This window comes from Calliopsis andreniformis, chromosome 10 (genome assembly GCF_051401765.1).
Source record: "Calliopsis andreniformis isolate RMS-2024a chromosome 10, iyCalAndr_principal, whole genome shotgun sequence".
Taxonomy (NCBI): Eukaryota; Metazoa; Arthropoda; class Insecta; order Hymenoptera; family Andrenidae; genus Calliopsis; species Calliopsis andreniformis.
Window position 1 is genome coordinate 7,876,755 of NC_135071.1, and position 19,503 is coordinate 7,896,257.

The following is a 19,503-nucleotide window of genomic DNA, read 5'->3' on the forward strand; positions in this document are numbered from 1 at the left end:
ACCCATCACGCTTCTGAATCGACCAGCCGTGCGATTCAGCCTCTTCTTTCCTTCGCCAACCGAGGAATCGCGCCCCTAACTGAAATAATCTGGTTAGTGGATTGTCTTGATAGAAGCTTGTGACTTAAAGTCAGCTTGAAGGTTAGGAATATGAGAATATTCGTTTTTAAGGTCAGCTTAAGGCTGGATGTCCTATATGCACTGCTATGCATACAAATGTATTCATCTGTTCAATAAGAGTTTAGCGTTTCCAAAGCATCTGATTGTATTGAGGATGAAGATTGGTGAAATGAATCAACACTATACTTTTTTAATATAAGTTCAGGACTTAAAATTAGTTAAGAACTCAGAGAAATCTAGAGTGAGAATGAAGCGAAGCAATAGTTTGAAAGAAGCAAATGTGTACAGTTGGAACTTTCCTTCAATACGTTTAAAATGAACAATATTTTTTGTATTGCACTGTTTTAATTTAAAAACAAAATTTGTCTATGAAAAGGGATTCAAAAGGAATCTCTTTGATAACTTTTACCATGATCGAGAAAATCAAGTTGGAAGGTTATTGGGCGTGTGTATTGTAGAGGTGGCTTTAGTGCTGTTTAAACTTAATTCCTCAGTAAAATCTTCTGCCACTTTGTATCTTCTAATATGTACATGAGAGCTCGTCGATGTTGCGTTGTACATAACTGGATTTGCTTCTATATTCAATTACTATTTTATATCTGATATAAGTACTATTAGTATATTTATCAAATATAATTTTAATGTACAGTTAAACAAGTATTGACTTTTGTAAATGAACAAATATCCAGTTATTCGAATAGTACAATAAAACTGTAAATATCCGGTTCTTGATCGTCTACATTTTCTGTTACTCAAGATTTCTATTCCTCGGTGTATCAATGATAACATTTTTACAATTACGTATCTGAAGAACGCAATTTTGAGTCCCATTGTAAGTAAATGTTTTATTGCTCGAATAGTTTTACGTTCAACACCAAAATATTATATAAACATTTCACTTTACTTTAGTCAGTAATTTCTGCCTCAATACATGCATTATGTACGTACAACCATTAAAAAATGGAAAAATTAAGCTTTTTCTAAGATTAACAATTGATCTACAAGTTCGATTAAAAATTTCTCAACCATACCTAATCTTCAAAATTCAAATATAATGTATCACCTAGAACTCGCATCTTAAACAATTTCAATTGAATAATTCAATAATTACTACCATCAAAAAATCAAAAAGAAACATTACCTTATTGACAAATGAAGTAGAAAAAGACTGTTTTCAAACGACTAATTTGCACTGAATAAAAAGCAAGCTTATTTTTTTCGGCTGTTTAATTTTAAACAGAACAAAACCTCGACGATCAGGAAATTGACACCAAAACTGGTATGCTGACAAATAAAATATCGTCCTCCTATTAGGCTGTGCTAAATCAGACTTGATATAGCCACTTTCAAGCACGATAAACACCGGGAAACCGTATAGGCGACTAAAGTGGACAGCGGAAAAATCAGATGGCTCGTGTTCTTCCGAACGATTCGTTCCTGTCTGTATATCCCCTTTAGAGGATCGCGTTACGACCCGGTCACTCTGTAACCCAATAGTTCCCGGACACTCTTCTGTTGGCTGATAATGTCGCGAATAAACTCGCTCGACGGCTACATTCGACAAATTGAATCGCACGGGACGTCGTTTTAAGCGGCGCTCGAGAGCGTCACGGGAAATCGAAAGTTCGTTCGCTGCGGGGACGGAGAAGGGGATGAAACGAAACTTCCGCGTGAATCGTTCGCGCGTTTCTACGCCCTTAAGTGAAAGGCCTCCAATTAGCAGACTTTAGAAACGGCGGGCTTCAATTATCGGACTCATAACGGTATCGATTGTGGCGTAATGGATGTTATCGTCTTTCGCTTCTGGCATTTAATAAAACGCAATCTTGCGCGAGAAGAATTTTCTCGCCGATTGGAAATCCATTTTCGATGGATTGCTTTCAACATCCGTTTCAGCGCATCAGAATTCCCCTGTAATTACTTTCCCGTGTACTCTTTTGCAACTATTGTTTCCGCGACTGGGCAAATTGAAAGCTACCGTTTTAACGTTCTACTGATCTGCGATTGGTTCGCTCGATCGTTGGCGGACGTGTAAGAGTCATCCTATTGATATGAAGAGTATCAGAATGTTAATAATGGTCGACAGAAATTTATGTGTATACTTATTACTAATTCAGAAATTTTCTGCCTAAGAGCCAACATATCTGGACGTGTAAGAGTCATCCTATTGATATGAAGAGTATCAGAATATTAATAATGGTCGACAGAAATTTATGTGTATACTTATTACTAATTCAGAAATTTTCTGCCTAAGAGCCAACATATCTGGACGTGTAAGAGTCATCCTATTGATATGAAGAGTATCAGAATGTTAATAATGGTCGACAGAAATTTATGTGTATACTTATTACTAATTCAGAAATTTTGTGCCTAAGAGCCAACATATCTGAGGTCCTTTTCTCTTATTTTTCAGGAAAGCAGAGAAACAAATACGATTACCCATTTCTTAATATACTATCTAACGTAATTTATATCTTTAAATCCTTTTCATTTTAACATAAATATATAAAACTACCTATAACTTGAAAAAATTATAAAATTTATATGTTAATAAAATTATGTTAATAAAATGAAAAGAAAGCAGTAAGATGCTGTATAAAACTTAATTTTAAAGAAAGTAGACTTAGGTTAAATGTCACAAAAATGTTTATTGCTAGTAACACATTGCAAGTTTCGGTTCCTCTATACAGACTTTACACTAATGCTATTCACTGATTCGAATTCCTACTCCAGGCATTTCTTGTGGACGGCAAACCTGCGCACACTTGCCTTACCTTTTTACTCTGAGTTAAAGAGAAAGGCTTTATCAGGCTGCATAATTGTCAGTGCGACCGATGTATATTTCATGCCGTGGAACCGTGAGCTTTTACATCGCGAGCGAGATGAATGGACATGCTGCAGACAGTGATAGTGGGCTCATAATTACTCGCCACTGCAAGACCGTGCACGCGCGCTACAAAATATAATAAATGTACGCGGGAGTCCAATAAACGTCGAACGCCGATGACAAATCCTCAAACAATATCCGCGCCACTGGCCACGTCCGCCGATTTGTTCGTGATTAAGGACGGAATGACGATTAACTCCGGTGAACGGATTTTCCCGCGTTTCCGCTCGTTCCTGCGATAGAAGGAGTTCTTAACGAGGAGGTACCATTCTAGTTTCACGCTGTACAGTCATTCTGATTTAACGGTGCTTCTATTTTGGAAACAAATTTCAGAAATAAATTGGGGAAAATCGTTACGAGGAATGGAGGACAATTTTTCCTTAATACTTGCTGGAAAAAGTGGGTTTATTATAGGCAAATTGTTTCGGCAAACAGGACTGGCTTTTCCCTAGTGTTTTTATTTGGGGATGTAAGAGGGATTTAGAATTTTTGAAAATCGACGTGGAACAATGTTTGTACATTTTAGACTTACAGTGGAGCGACTACATTTTTTCATAAGGCTTAATCTTTATTTGGAAACTAAAATTTGAAAATTGCAAAGGTTTAAATGTTTAAAGATTTAAAAGTTTAGAGGTGAAAGGTTTGAGCAATTGAAGAATTCTATCCTGAACATTTGAAAGTTGGAAGGGTTGAACATGTTGAGAATTTTGAAACTGTGAATGTTTAAGTGGTCAGAATTAAAAAATTTGGATTTCAAATATTTGATAAATTTGAAAACTAAAAATAGGTTCACGGAATTTGGATTAATTTTACAAATTGGACATTGAAAATTTTTGTGATATAATGGTGGTCCCTTGTGGGCTGGCTGTTCTAAGAATAATTGAAACTTGAATTTTTTAAAAAGTTTAACTTGAAACTCGCTCGCTTAAGGTCTAAATTAAAGGCCGAAGTTTTCTAGTTAGCTCTGAAGCAACACGAAATTGCTTGTCTTTCGTAATTTCAAGAAACTAAAAAAGTGAGTGAATCATAATCTGTAAAAGAAACCAGTTTTGTACTTATTATAAAACATAACACAATGTGTGATAGATATTTTAAAAGTTCCATTACTTCATGACAAAAATTTACTTTGCTGCTGATTAGCCATGCGGCGACAAAAAAATGTGTTAGATACAAAGTAATAAAAAAATGACGGTACCAGTTACTACTTCAATAACTTGATTAAAGCAGAATTTAGATACCTCTTTTTCTCAACAGACATTATTCACAATTATAATTAATGAAAGAAAAAAATATCACTTCGTCACGGTTCAATCTACGTCTAATAAATTAAAATTAAAATATCAATATATACATATATGTAGAACCAAAACGTGTGCTCAAAGCTCACGTTTAAATTAGTAATTCTAACTATGTATGACTATAGAGTGATCAGTACCACTGTAGTATGTTTCCAACAAAGATATACTGTAATAAGATTCTTTCTGGCATAGTAGTACTCTTAATATAAGTCTAATTTTACTTAAAGTTTAGTATTCGTATTAGGGATGTCAAGGGATTCTGAAATTTTTGAAAAATCGATATTATATAATGTATGTACCTTTCGATTTTTTCCTGCATAGTAGTACTGTTAGCACATCCAGTTTTGTCCAGAATACACATTGTCAAGTTCGAACCCAATAATTAATCCTTACGAAGAGTAGCTAGAAGTAAACTGAATCCCAAAACCAGGACTTTAATTTTTCAATTTTTCTTCTCCCGAAATTGAATTCTTGCAATATTTTTTGACACAAGTCATCATTTCTGAAATTTTTTAATTTTGAATTCCCAAATATCAAAGCATCCAAATTCTCAAATTATTTTACACTAAACATGTATCCTCAATAGAAATCTATAAAATTCCACTTTCGAGTGAAATGTATTTAAACACTACCCTGCGGGTAAGAAAACCAGATCAATTTTGGAAAGAATCTTCGATTTTATTTATTCTATTAAGGATGATTCACACATAGCCGTACCGTGATGACACAGTGTCGTTCGTGACAGTGTTAAAAGGTATGGTTTCCTAGCTTTGAAATGGAGCGATTCACACTTAGTCGTACTTCTTTCGAAAGTGCCCGATCCGTGCTTGTCTTGTGAAATCGGGTTCAGTGTAAATGGTAAAAATATCGTTCCCTTATTTTCGAATGGAATGGTTCATACTAGCCCGTATTTTATCAACTGTACCCGAAACGTATCCATATCGTGAAAGTTAAGTTTTCTTGGCAAGCGATATTTGCTTTCTCACTGGACGTTTCTTGAAATCGGCCAAAGGGCATTCTTCTCTTCATAAACCTCCGAGTTTGTGGGTCATATGTCGCATAGCGAGGGGCCTCACATCCGAAACGCTTCACTTCTAAGGACAGAGACAGCAATAAGTCTTCTAGTAATGAAAATTCTAATTTCTGTGTTTTTCATTAGATATTCAAAGAAATGTCACCTTTTCTTATGAGAATGGTACCAAACATGATATAATTCTGGTTAGTTTTTCTGATTTTACTAACTCGAAAACACTGAATAATATGGTTCGGATAGATGTGAGCGTCAGTGAAATCATGGTCGCGGTTCAGATACAGTCATGAGATGGCCAAATACTTTAGCTCACAAATCTCCACAAAATCCAATCCGCTACGATTTCCTTTACCCTTAACTTCAGAACTATCTTGCATTAAAATCTCCCTAGCAGAACACAAGATCGCTCTCAAGTATTGACTATGGGAGAGGAAATATCACCCATAAATTCTGAGAATTTCATAGACCACAGAAACTAGGGATACCCTGCGGCTCAAGTAACGAGGATCCACACCTAGTCTTTCGTTTAAAATGCAAGAACCATGAAAGTCAGAAACTAATCTAATTGAAAGGGGTGAAAAATTAATCTAAGAGTTCGCGTGAGAGTACTCGAAGGTCAACCCTTTTCGCGATATTTTCTTTGACAGTCGCAAATCGATAACAGGGCCATTACCTCTCGAACGCAGTAATTTGGCGCGAAGAAAGCGAAAAGAGAAGAGGTTTAATATTTATCGCGGGGATAATGGATTTTATAAATCGCTTTGAAGAGAGGGGGTGAAGGGTGCTCGAGAGGGGGCTGACAGTGGCGCATTAGCCGACAAGCTAGGTTTTGTTTGCAACTTTCCGAATCAATTATTTATGAACTCGTTAACGGGCATCGTTTCCCACCTGGACGAGTGATCCACTTCCTTTCCCTTCCGCTTTGATCCTCTCTGTTTCTCCTATTTTCCCTCCTTTGCATAGTCGAGCAGATCGAATAGAGGCTGGAGAAGCGTGCGAGGCTCGTTAATGCGGTTCACAAGTGTCTCAGCGCCAGAGAAGAGAGACTGGATAAAAACGAGGTAATGAAAATTCAGGAAATCGAATGAGGACGGTTTATACAGCCAGAGGGAAAGAAGAGGTGTAAGGTGAGATTGTTGTCTGAGTTTGAAGATGAAACAGGGGTTCTGTTTCTATCAGCAAGTGCGAGGTTATCTTTTTAGCGGAACTGCAGTATTAGAAACTTTCAGATCTTCAAGTTTTCCAGCTTTCAAATACTCAATGTTCATAATCTCTTAATTTTTATTAATGCATCTAATGCATCTCCGTGCAATATTAACTTTATTATCTATGGAAACTCTAAACAGGATTCGTGTGTGTTACTCTTTTGAAGAAGTTGGAAATTTAGAAGCTTTCAAATCACCAAATTTTTCAATTCTCAAATACCTAAGGTATGAATTTTTAAAAGTTTAAGTTTTCAAGACCCTCAATTTCACCAATATTCAGTGCTCGAAATTTTCCAACATCAAATATTCAATTTTCAAATCGTTGTTTATAAATCTTCAATGTTTCAAGATCTATAATATTCAAATATCAAATCTGACAAGTTTTCGAGCACAATAATGTATAAAACTTCACACTCTATATTTCCAAAGTTTAATGTTTTCAAATATTAAAATTTTTAAATTTGAAAATTCATAAATCTTTTAATAGGGGAAGGCCTATATGTTTCTCAAATTTGATATTATTGAATTCCACTTAAAAAATCAGTGTTAGAGTTGTCAAAAGTTTCTGACAAATCAATATTCTATTTAATAAAAAATACAATTCGTAAGTAGAATACTTTGTTACTATAAACTTCTGTTTTCTACTTCTTAAATAATTTCTTTTTCTTCACCTTCGCTTTCGAAAACAGAAATCGTGTTACAAGCAGACTTTAAGAGGATATTTTTTATTCATTATAAGCGTACTCCCTTTGCGGAGTTATGAACATACAGCAAGAAAATTATGTAACAATTTGATTTAGACTTAGTATTACCATAAAAATTTCTTATGCAAAATAAATAAAATTACCACGTAGTGACACTAAAACTAAATTTCACAAAAGTAGAAAATAATCACAAAATGCTAAACCCAAATTTAATTCCATATGAAGTAGCGTCTAAATTAGTCAGACTTCAATGTTAAAAAATAGTTGGTTTGTGGTCAGGGCTAAGTTATGTGCACTTATTGTTAACAAATCATTTTTACCGAAATAATATCGTGGTGACATTACCATTATTTAGCATGGAAAAAAGTGTCTACATGTTTGCACATGTTAGCCAGAAAGTGCAACAGAGCATTGCTAAGTCGTGCTTCAAGTAAGGGAAATATGTAATTTCAACATGAAATGTAACATTGGACAGAATGTCTCGTATATCATGAACTTCCAAGCTATTTACAAATTGATACATTAAAGTGCAATTCAATTAACTTACGAAACTAATATAGTAAATGTCTGGTACCTAAATACTTTACTTCTTCAGTACCAAAATTGAGAGTACTTGTTTATTTGAAAAGAAACAGAATATATGTTGAAGAAATTGCGAATGAAATATTATCAGAACAATATCTTGTAAAGTTCACGATTTTGAAGGAAAATACACGTCGATGTGATTAGTAAGATTTAACTTAAATTATGTACTTATTTAAATATTTTGAATTCACTGAGTAGCCATTTATTTGAGAAATAGAATATACCGTATGGAAATAATCACGAATGAAATAGTATCTGGGAAATACCTTGAAAAGTCCACGATTTTGAGAAGAATAAACCTCGGGGCGAGTTTTGTGAGAAATAAAAGATAATGAGAAGATAACGCGACGGTATAATGAAAAGTTATGGGAGTTCTGTGTTTCAATATCTGCAGGCTATGTACTTCAGATACGTACTTGAAGCTCCACGTACAAGGAGAATTCGAAATACGTATAATTTGAGTTATGAGCGCCACGGGGCAACGATCGAAGTTTTCACTGCTGGTTTCCTTGAAGAAATCACGTACAACCAGAGGTAACGTGGCGATCGTGATACTTTTTTGATCACCCTCTACCTTTATTTAAAATCATTGGATTAAATCTGCCCTTCAATGTATCAAATATTTCTGATTATTGGAATAGTTAAATGTCAGAAAATGTAATATCCGTGAAGAAATTGAATTTCATTAATTAATTAATTTGCACATCATGTTACCAAAAATATGATAAAAATTGCCTTCTCAAGATAATGAACTATATCAAAATTTACTACAGCACGAAACTAATTCATATTTCACGTAACTGTGCTACAAGATTGCACTTAAGCGTGGGACGCTTCAGTAACAATCCAAGAACAAATTGTTTCGCTTATTATAATTATTAGATCCCTATCTCCGTAATCGAGAGAGAGAGAGACGCATATTTTGTCAGCTGACAGAACAGGTACTCCAAGCAAAAGGTGGCGTGCCATGGAATGCTTATGCCGTGTAATACATGCGCGGCGATGTAATTACATACAATTTACATCAGATTTTAATTTGATACAAGCCAGGGGCCGAGAACGCGTTGAAAGTGCGATTGTAATCGGGCCACGGCATCAGCATCGATAATGTCGACTTGGTATTTCGTAACACAATTATCGCGCCGAGAAAACCCTTGAAAATCGGAAAATCGACGAACATGTTTTCATGTAACGCACGTTTCGTGCTAGAATATCGTATTCTGGGAATATTGCACAGGCGAGGTTTCTTAAACGAAGAAAAATACACCTGAATATGAATATTTTGGTGCAAATTGTTGAGTATTTGCTTTTGTTTAGTCAGATATGAAGAGGTGATGCAGAAATTCGATTTGATTCCTCGATCAAAATCTTCGTAACTATTCGCGGAAGAATTTTAATCTAAAAGAATTATAAATCGATCAATTTTCAAAATTTTGACACAGAATTTTACTATGATATTTTTAGAGTTCTATGTTTTGTGAAAGTGAAAAAAGAGCATTGAATTTCGAATAAAAACACTTCGTCACTTTCATGAATTTTTTCTTTTTATGAAACCTTAAGAGGAGAATATTCTAATTATAGAATATCCCAAGCAATAACTGATAATAGAAGACAGGGGTTCATATTACCGATTTATAATCCCTTGACTGAGTTAACAAGAAACCTTTAATGCTGTAAATTTGATCACTTCGGTTATATTTACTACAATACCTACTACATTTTAATTTTAATTTTCGTCATGAATTTGAATTTTCCCACAAACAGTGCATCGAAAAAAAGGAGCAAGTACAGATGTGAAAGTAGAAGCCATTAGCACCGAATATCACAGGGGAAGCATTAAAGCGAGAGATGCCATAAAACGTGGTTCGACTGCCCGTAGTTAAAGAAGCTGTATCAAAGGGTGGTGAGGAGCGTAACGACCCAGGGATTATCTAACAAGACATCGAGGGCGCGACTCATATCCATGGTCATCGGAGCATCGATTTTCTCAGCGACGGGGTGACAAAAGTCACCATGCTGCAACGATGGCGGTCAACGGCCATTTTAACGGAAAGGAATCCTCTGATCGTTTGCAAATAACATTTTTTTCCGCCATGGAAGCTAATTTAGGGGAACTCATGAATATGTGTTATTACAAGTCAAATTAATTTTGGAAAATAGTTTCCAATAGAGCTTCATTATAAGCCCTGCACTTGCAAGGCAATGCAACGTAAGTCATATATTTATATTTTCAAGGTACTAATGTTCGAAGTTTTGAATCTTGAGCCTCATTTCTGGGTCGTAATTTTGCAGTCTGTTATATTCTAGTTTATTAAGGATAACGTTTTTTTAACAGAATTCCTTTTTATTAAGAATAGAAATTCTTTTTTTAAACAGTAGTTAATCACAGATACAGCAGAAGGAAACGTAGTGTAGAGTGATTGCCATCTCAAGACCCTATGATTGTTGAAAGAATAAAATTGGAAATTCTAACTAAAATCCTATGGTACGTTGTAAGTTGGTTCATATTTAAGCGGTTGCTTGAAATATTTCATGTTTAAACACGATTAATGAGTTAATAGTGAGGGATACGTTTCCGAAATTAACTTAGAAGCTGGTTTGCATGAATCTTACTACATATGTGGATGGCAGTATTTACTAATGAAATTAGTTGACTTTAAGTAATATTGAACTAGCAACTATGTCAACGAGCTCGTAACGAGACGAAGCTGCAGAGTAAAGAGGGTGAGTGACTGACAGAATTCTTAAAAAACAGAAGCTTTTTTCGATTTTCAAAATACAAGATAGACCAAAGTCATTTCTTCTTTACTTATTTCTGTAAATTTTGTAAAAATATATAAAAACGCAAACTTCAACTACGAAGTTCGTAGACGAAATTACGTATTAGTAGAAATAGCTTTCTTTTCTGACTATGTGTGGAACATTAGGTCCATTGAATAATCGCCTTCAACTATTCACAAACTTTAAGCTCCTTTCACAGCACTTATTACTATTTTAATTATAACTTCAGTCGATACATTGTTTACCTCTTCAGTAATGTGTTTTAACTGACTAAAACTGTCCCATTTAGCAATTTTAATTTTACAATACCTTATCAAACCACTAATTAACGTCAAAATATAGAAATTGTATACTCTTTCAACTCTATTTTAGACATTCACAATAAAGCTATACAGAAATCTGAGCAGAATCAAAGAAACTACCTTCACCAGAATGAAGTATCTAGTCTCAGGACAAAATTCTGAATAACTGACACTGACTAAACTCTTTAAGATCCCAATTTCCATCTTTATAACGCTTAAAAAGTACTTAGCAGTTCTCTCTAATCAACAAACTCATTACTAACATAGTACTACCTCCAAGAAGCTTGTCAATCAAAAACTGCTACCACCACGACCTTTTATCGTTACACTGTGTGCATTAGTAGAGTCATGCGTGCATGAAATGCCCACACTGTCTCTCCACGCATCGAAAGAGCAAGACGCATAGGATGAATGGCCGTGCGAGCGTGTAGCGGGTGTCGAGCGAGCGGCGCAGAGGAAAGAAGGAAAGGTCGAGTGGCGGAAAAAAGAAATAGGTCACATTAAAGGTTCATTAGGGCACGGTGGCTGGTATCTGACCCAAATTCATATTTTCCATAGTGACAGGCGTGGGACGTAGAGGGGAGGCAGTCAGGTAGGAGGCAGGCAGACAGTTAGGCGAGCAGGCTGGCTGGCTAGCAAGCAGGCCGCTCGGGGGTGGTTCGCCCTGCGCGGGGGTGGCTGCCGTATTCCACAGCCGAGGGAGAGGGATTAGAGGTGTGTGTGTGTGTGCGTGCACGCGTGTGCAGCGCTGTGTGCGTGCGTGGAATGGGTGGGTATTTGGGGGATAGGACAGGGTTGGTGCGTTCCACTCGGAGGGTCGTGGTACGCTGGCGCAAAAGTCGGGGCGCCGGCGCTTCCCCCACCCTCGACCTCCCCAAGCACAGCTCGTGCTCAGACGGGGAAGCGTCGCGACGCCCGACGTCGCCTGCACAGTGCGGGCCCGGACGCCCACCAAGTAGTACGTTCACGTTCTGGTCGGACCGCTCGACCGCAGCGGTACTCTCTCTCCTGCCACCCCTCTCTCCCACTCCGCTCTCCCCCATACCCATACATACGTCTGTACCTTCGCGACGCTGCTGCAGAGTGCAGCTGCAGAGGGACGCCTAAACCGTGGCACAGTAGTCATGGCGTAGCGCGTGGCCAGACAGGAGCTGAAAGCTGAAATAGGAAGCGAAAGCACAGTGCTGAACCGGAAGTCTCGGGAAGCTGAAGTCAGTCGAAAATTTCTCGTCGAAAATCGAAAACTCGTCAGTCGAAGATCCTTGAGGAAACAAGCAACGTGAACTCTACCCTTCTGGCAATGGGGTCCAAAGAAGGGAAGGAATCAGCTTCCCCGTAATTTTGGACGCTTCCATGGGGTGGGTGCTGAGGCGCTTTAAAGGGGCGCAACCCTTGCGAGCTACTGGCCCCTAGAAGCTTTGCTCACGGAATGGAGGCGTCTTAGAGCGGAGCTGACAGCGTGGATCAAGTGTGAAGGCTGCTCTAAGAGTATCGACGTCGACCATTGTCGTTGCGACAATAGCGGCGTGTTCAAGAAGCGTTAGCCCACCCTCAGGCGTCAAAAGACGCGGAGTACGCTCGTGTGCACAAGCGTGTCGCGACGGTCACCTTGGGCTCGATCGCTAACAAGTTCTCAGAGTTTCACGGGACGTAAATCGTGCTGGAAGAAGCTGGAAGTGGAACTCTCTTTGGGCAGGTACGAGCTCCCGCGAGCTTTCGTCGATTCGTAGATGATCTCGCGCTGGTCCAGAATAGGAGTTATTATTTTTACGTTTGAAAATCCATGTTACTTCCAGGGAGCCTCGTTAGAGTTTCATAGTTCCGCCAGAAGCTGTACAGAATCTCAAACGCCTAGAGAGTTCGTTAAATATTTCTTCTTTGAAGTCTACTGAATAATTTCTATGGGAAAATTTTCTCATGATATTGTTGGAAGAATTTCGCTCTTGGAAGCGTAGGAATGCTGCCTCTGCGAATTTTCGTTATTTAAGATTAAAGTAGATAGTCTTAGGTCGTCTTCTCCTTCCAATTTTGCTGTTCAAGGCGATTTGAGGGAAACTAGAGATTACGTAGCATGAGAGGTGTTCGTGGAGCGAATCCTTCGGGATTTAGTGTTTCTACTATTTTCCAGTTCCTTCGAAGCAAAATCCTTTATCGGTAGTTGCTTTGAAGTCTTTTTCTTTCACCTAGGAATTATCGTGAAATTCATTTATTACTTATTCTTCATTTTTTAAATAAAACTTGGAGGCTTGAATTCTTCATGTCGATTTAAAAACCAATAAAACTCTCTCTGTGATATTAATTTCTCCACTCGTTTTACCAAAGTTCACGTCGAGAAATTTTCTCCGCACCGAAACAGAACCGCGAAATTATTGATCGTCATTCCTGTCGAATAGTGGACAAGGATTCCTCGTTCCCGAAATGCTGTGTGCTGAGGGAGACCGTCAGATGGGATTTCACAGGCTCAAAGTTGAAGGTGACGGACGATCGTTAGAATTAGCACAGCGTCCTGAGAGTACGTCTAATATTAAGTCGCTTATTTTCGCGTGGTTCCTAACCGCGACACTTTTGGTCGCTCGTGGGCTATATTGAGCACGATTTTCGGAGAGTCAACTAAAAGTAGCCGATATCGGGGAACCCAGTAGGATTTGTACTTAGAGGATTCGTTGAGAGATTGATTAGACATTTTATAGTCGATTTGAGTGACATTCTTCAGTTGCAGAGAAAAACAAGTAGGCGAGAGTGAAATGATCTGAATGGATACGGAGAATTGAAAATTCGAGATCGAGATGCATGAAATTTGTTAGTTTATTGATTTATTCATCTTTTACAGACATTTCTCTTGAAAATGTCCAAGTTAGCAGGATTTAAATAATTCTTTTCGTTAATTATTTTTCTTTTCTGTGTCGATATTTCTGTCGAAAACGTCCAAAATGGTACATAGGCCTAAATGTCTCTTCTTGCTACAGAATCATTTATTTATTTCTCGTTCCTCTGTCAATATTTCCTTCGAAAAGATCCGAAATGGACAGATCTAAGAGGAGCTTCTTTTGCTACAGTGTCAATTATTCTCTTCCCATTTACCATGGATGCAAGACTCTTCTCTCACTTTTCTAATGAAACTTCCACAATGAAGTAAATCTTCTAAGGGCTCAACGTGTCCTCGACAATCGCGATACTCGTTCAAGGGGAGACCGTCATTCAAAGAATTCTCAACTAAAGAAGTACGAGTGTCAGCTGGAAGACAGCGATGGTTATCGACACCTAAAACCGCGTGATCCACGAGGTAACCACGCGAGAGTCGCTCCGGATATAGGCCGATGGATATTCTCTCTAACTCATTCCCTCTCCCGCGTGGCTTCTCTTCGCTCACGCAGACACGCGCGGTCGTCGTGCACGAAAATATCATCAAACGGAGGAACGTAGGCAGAGTACTGCAGAAGCGTCCAAGGAAACTGGGAACCCTGATCGTCCAAGACTTCGTGTATCCAAGTTCGTCCATCTTGTAAAACCGTTCGAAGGCAGGCAAATATTCCCAGTGTCCTTCGGAAGAAGAGGGACTTCCGGTCGGAAGTCTCGAAGGTGAAGAAGCAGGAACCAGTGGAGTTGCATAATTTTCTTATAAATACGCGGAAACAGCTGACGGTGTCGAGTCGTATTCACAGTAAATCCTGAAGAGAGACAGTGAGTGCTCGGTAGTGATCGAACAGAGAATCGCCAGTGAACCATGAGGATTTAGTGAGTGTTCGACTAAAGTGAATCTTCGATGAACAAGGTACGATGTTTCCTCACCATATTTGCTCGTCATCCAGGACCTTTATCTTCCATCAAAAATCGCACAGCTCTGTAAGATCGTAATCCTATCGGCTCTCGACAACAGCGTGCATGCAAATCAAGCACAGACTCGCCCGCGAGATATATTTAAACACTCGTCTCGTGTTACTCGCGCATCGTAGCGAGCCGAGAATAGTTACGCAGGCACGCCACTCGGAGACTCTTTTCACAGAGTTGTTCATTCGAAAATTGAAGTTCGTAAAAGAATAGGGGAGATTCGGACGCTGTTTCTTTCACAAAACCATCATAATTCTGACCGATATTTGACGCTTAGAATGTATTTCAAGTTCTATTTAAATTTCCGCTTGGAACAGCCTTTGGAGCTTGTCTCGGGAGGAACCTTGAGGGTAGCAGAACAGAGGGTGGTGGGGGATTCTGAGCCAGGGTCCATTGTTACCCCTTAATGCCCCTCTTCCTGCCAATAACCCCTAGGATGCACGATACACTAATGGCTGCCTTCGTTAGACGCATATCTCGCTGCCATCTCGAACTAGCTTGCTTTCAAGCCCCAAATCGCATGTTGAGGTTACCTGAATCTTAATACAGCTTCTTTTTTCTTCCCAAGTTTCCAAATTTCCAAGACCCCTCGAGCTCTAAATTTTATCGACCCTTGAGACTCGCCCTCCCTTAACCTCTAACTACTGACGTGTTCTTACCCTGACAGTCTTCCTGTGACACAATTCTTATTCTTGTTCCCTCATAAAAAAATTGTGTCATTAACGTAATTCTGAAATATTTTCGAACAAATATTTGTTATACTGGAATCTCACTTCTGTACCACAATTAACGACTACTAATCTCATAAAGTATTCGATAAGAGTATATTTCAATCAAAATTTGACAGACTCTGTGTCCCTATTAGTGCTCAAGAATTGGACCTCAATGGCAACTCTTTTTTCTTTTTAATTTGTTAGGAGATAAGGGTCCCTCATTGTCGCATGGTATTGAAGAAAGCTCTCGGACAAACCCTCGCTGATTTCTCCTGCGCCAAGTAGTAATCAAACGGTCGAGGCACGGATGCTCTGATAATTTTGCAGTGTATTTCAGCATGAAGCCGAGTCGCCAGACAGAGGGGCTAACTTAAGGATAGGAGCGACTGTCCCAACGCAAGGGACAGAATTAGCCGTAACACAAGGGTATCGGCTATTACGGATCGGGAAGCATGAAATGTCACCGACAGAGACTCCTGGAATCGACATTTCGTGCGCAGGATCGCGGAGACAGTGGCAACCTCGTTTTACCCTCGACTTTCGGCGTTATTTCGTTCAAATGTCAAGAACTGAAGACGCCAGGAGTTCACTGTAATGTTAAGCTTAGCTGGTTGAACACGGGTCAAATATACCGCACGATTGACGCATTTGGTCCCCTTCAACCAGCTGTAGTTGACATTAGACTTCACCCTCAGCCACCGATGGACCTTGACTGTGAAAACGTGAAGTGTTTGTGACTCTAGACACAGTGTTCATTGACTCGTAGACACTTGAACTGGTTCATAAATTTGGGCAGTTTTAAGGGTTCACGCCAGCACATTTTATACAGTGATTGGAGATGACACCTTAAATGAGGAACTGATTCGCGAAATTGGTTATCAGGGAACCGTATCAGAGAATTTTATACAGTGACAGGGAATTGCAACTTCGTTTGGGTTTTAAGAGGTCGATGGGTACGTAACAAGCTGACGATGGGTGTGTCTATTTGTTCGAGATCAAGGTTAATGACCCTGTTTGATTGGTATCAGAAGATTTGATGATGTCTCGTGCATGGTAGTGCCCTTGTTATTAGAATACCTCTTTTGACAAGTAATGGGAGATTGTTAACCAGATCCTCTCTGTGTTTAGAGTTGGTGTGCAACCTTGAGTAGGTTGCGTAACTGTAGACGTTTGCTGGGAATTTCAGTGCGATTCTATAATACGAGTGGTCCACTGTATCCCATTCCCTAACCCTGTTCACTGTTTAACCATTGTGCCCAAGTACACGACAAGTGGTCTACGTGGAATATTTCTTCTTGATTAGCCATTAAAAGTTACTATCAGTATATAGTTACCTTTTTTGTGTATAACAAGATATGTTGAAGAACAGATTTAGTTTAAGATGACGTTATCACTACTGAAACACCGAACCAGTATCTACGCAGTTAATGTCGCCAGCCATTCTGTTCCTTTAAATAAAAGAAAAAAAGCTTGAAGTGAAATTTCTTCCGTGATGGTCTTTGAAGGTTAACAAATATTTTTGAGGCAGTTGCATATGTACCTTATGGAGAATTTCTTGAACAAGTGCACAAATAGTTAATATGTAATTATTGCAACGATCGACTACTATCAATTAATACAACTCATATAAAGTAATAGAATAGTGAACACGTTCACCTGTTTTTGCAAGGAATGAATATTTCTGAATGTATTGTACCTAATATGAATACTGTTGAGTTACTATTACATCTGAATTAATTTTGTTGGAAGAAGTTTGTCCTTGACTAACGGTATCAATGGAGTTATTTGAGTTATTGGAGTTATTTTTTAAAACTATATACAAAGTGTCAGAGGTGTAATGAATAACTTAAGTACATTTAACTCTTTGCACAATAATTTGAAATTTTGAAAGTTAAAAAATTCGAAAATCAAGAATAATTTGAAAATTTGAATATTGTATAATAATAGTATTTATATATTGGAATAATTGATAAGTTGAAAGTTTGAAATTTTTAAACGTCTGCTAATTTAAAAACAAACCCTTTTAGTCAAAACAATATTTCGTTTCACTTGCAATTAACTCCATATTTCGCCAAGATTTAATTATTCACGTATTGATAAAGTACCTGACATTTTTATACTAACTATTTTCTACAAAAGTACACCTCTAGATAAAAAATATTTAACTTCTTCATTTTTTGCTCATTTTCCTCTTTCTCTCTTGTAGAACTACTTCAAATTAAATTACTCGTTCATTGACATGTACGTATCTAGTAATCAGTTCCTGTAGGAAATTTAACTATTTTAGCTACAATAAACTTTTACAAAAATGGAAGCTAACGAGTTTGGAAAAAATGTTCTAACGCTGAAGTGAATCAAACTAGTTCTACCTTTAACACGTTTCAGTACTTGACGCTTGAGTTGTTGTGCAGCTTCTAACTTCGTTACCGCAGATACTTGACACGTGTCACATTCTCCTGCGTTACATCAAACTTTCTCGTACCCCTTGAAAAACTGCAGGGAAAAACAGTCAAGGACCTTTATACTAACGATAAGCGGCACTTGCAATTTAGAATTAACGAAAATATTTCTTTGTATAGAAATATTTCTTCCTGCAATGTTGCTTGCAGATTAACACAAGTTTCATTTGAATTAGTGTTCGAATACAAGACTCTTCTGGGTCTGGATTTTAGATTTTTAATTAATTCATAAGGGAAATGAAAGAAGTATGAATGTACCGTTTTTTAGAATTTTACAAGAATTCAAAACTAAAATTGTTCGAAACTATTAGGAATGATAATATAGTATAGATATATGAACTGTTTGTATCATTTAATCTCAAAACTATTTAAGAAAGTAATTTTTATTTATAAAAATATTTATCTCTACAGTTTTATTCGTCAATTCGAAATAAACGTAATATGTTATTTCTAAGAAACAAGTTTAATGATTTATTGATTACTTCGACTGGACTGATTGCTCTGGACTTAAAATATTTTTAATCATGAGGTATTTAGAATATTTACTGTATAAAAACATTCTTCCAGCAAACACGAACCTTTTAAATTCTGAAATAATTAATTTCTTAATACCTCATAGAACTGTTTTCACATTAAAATTCAGGTCAACGATATTATTGATACTAACTACTTACATTACATACAGTAATGTATGCCTATCTACAGTCGATGCTAATCACAAAATATAATTTAAATCCCCAAAAGTATGAGTTTGTTAGAAATAATAAAAAAATCTGAAATTGTCACTCTAAATACTGAAACTCATAGAAAAACAATCAGGAAATTACAGAGTATTGTAACTATATGTATATTCTTATAAAAAAAGGATCACAAAGTTCGAATGAGAGATCAGAACAGACAAATGAGAAACTATTACAAACGCTATCAGGACATATATAAGTGATGAATAGTTGTGAGTTATAAATCATTTTAAAGTAGTGTCGTTACTTGACTCATGCTTTGATACAGAGGGGTAGACATTTTTAAAAAAAAGAACCACAAACTTATGTGACACATCAAAGATACTCATAGAAAGTAATTCCATACCAATCATTAAATTTAAATTTAAACATTCATCTTATCGGAAATAAAATTAATTTGAACGACAGGGTTGACCTAATAGCAGATACTTGCATCATTTATGAGCTAACGTAAGTTCGTTGCCAAATGGCAATACTATGCATTTAAGGGTTAAAATTAAACTAAAATCCTTCTCTTTAAACCAAAAACATTGTTCACCTATTATATCAAATGTAATTCAAGAGCACAGTAAATAATTCCAAAATAAAATTAGAAAACCGTGTTTCTCATTTAGGCGCAATTTTTATGTGCACTACTATTCCCTATACTCATTACATTCGTTTTGCTTGGCACAAATTTATTTCACAATCGCTTTTCTTGCACAAAACCTGTCACCTTCGTCCAATTCAATTCGAGGCTGGGAAATGTTTCCTTTGGGCATATTTTCTCGCGTTTAACTACTGACTTGGCCCTGTAAAACTTTTGCCCCCGAGAAGTTGCATATAATGGATGATTTTACGACTCCTAAGAC

General features: G+C 37.4%; 1 protein-coding gene and 1 long non-coding RNA gene across 2 annotated transcripts in view; both read right to left on the minus strand.

Moving 5' to 3' along the window:
- Mib1 (E3 ubiquitin-protein ligase mind bomb 1) overlaps window positions 1-19,503 on the minus strand; it is a 506,537-nt gene that overhangs the window by 65,019 nt on the left and 422,015 nt on the right. The window lies entirely within an intron of this gene.
- On the minus strand, window positions 13,696-14,767 carry LOC143184704 (uncharacterized). Its single transcript, XR_013002804.1, has 2 exons — window positions 14,702-14,767; window positions 13,696-14,580 (listed from the first exon to the last, which is right to left on the minus strand). It is a non-coding gene; the product is annotated as an uncharacterized LOC143184704 (long non-coding RNA).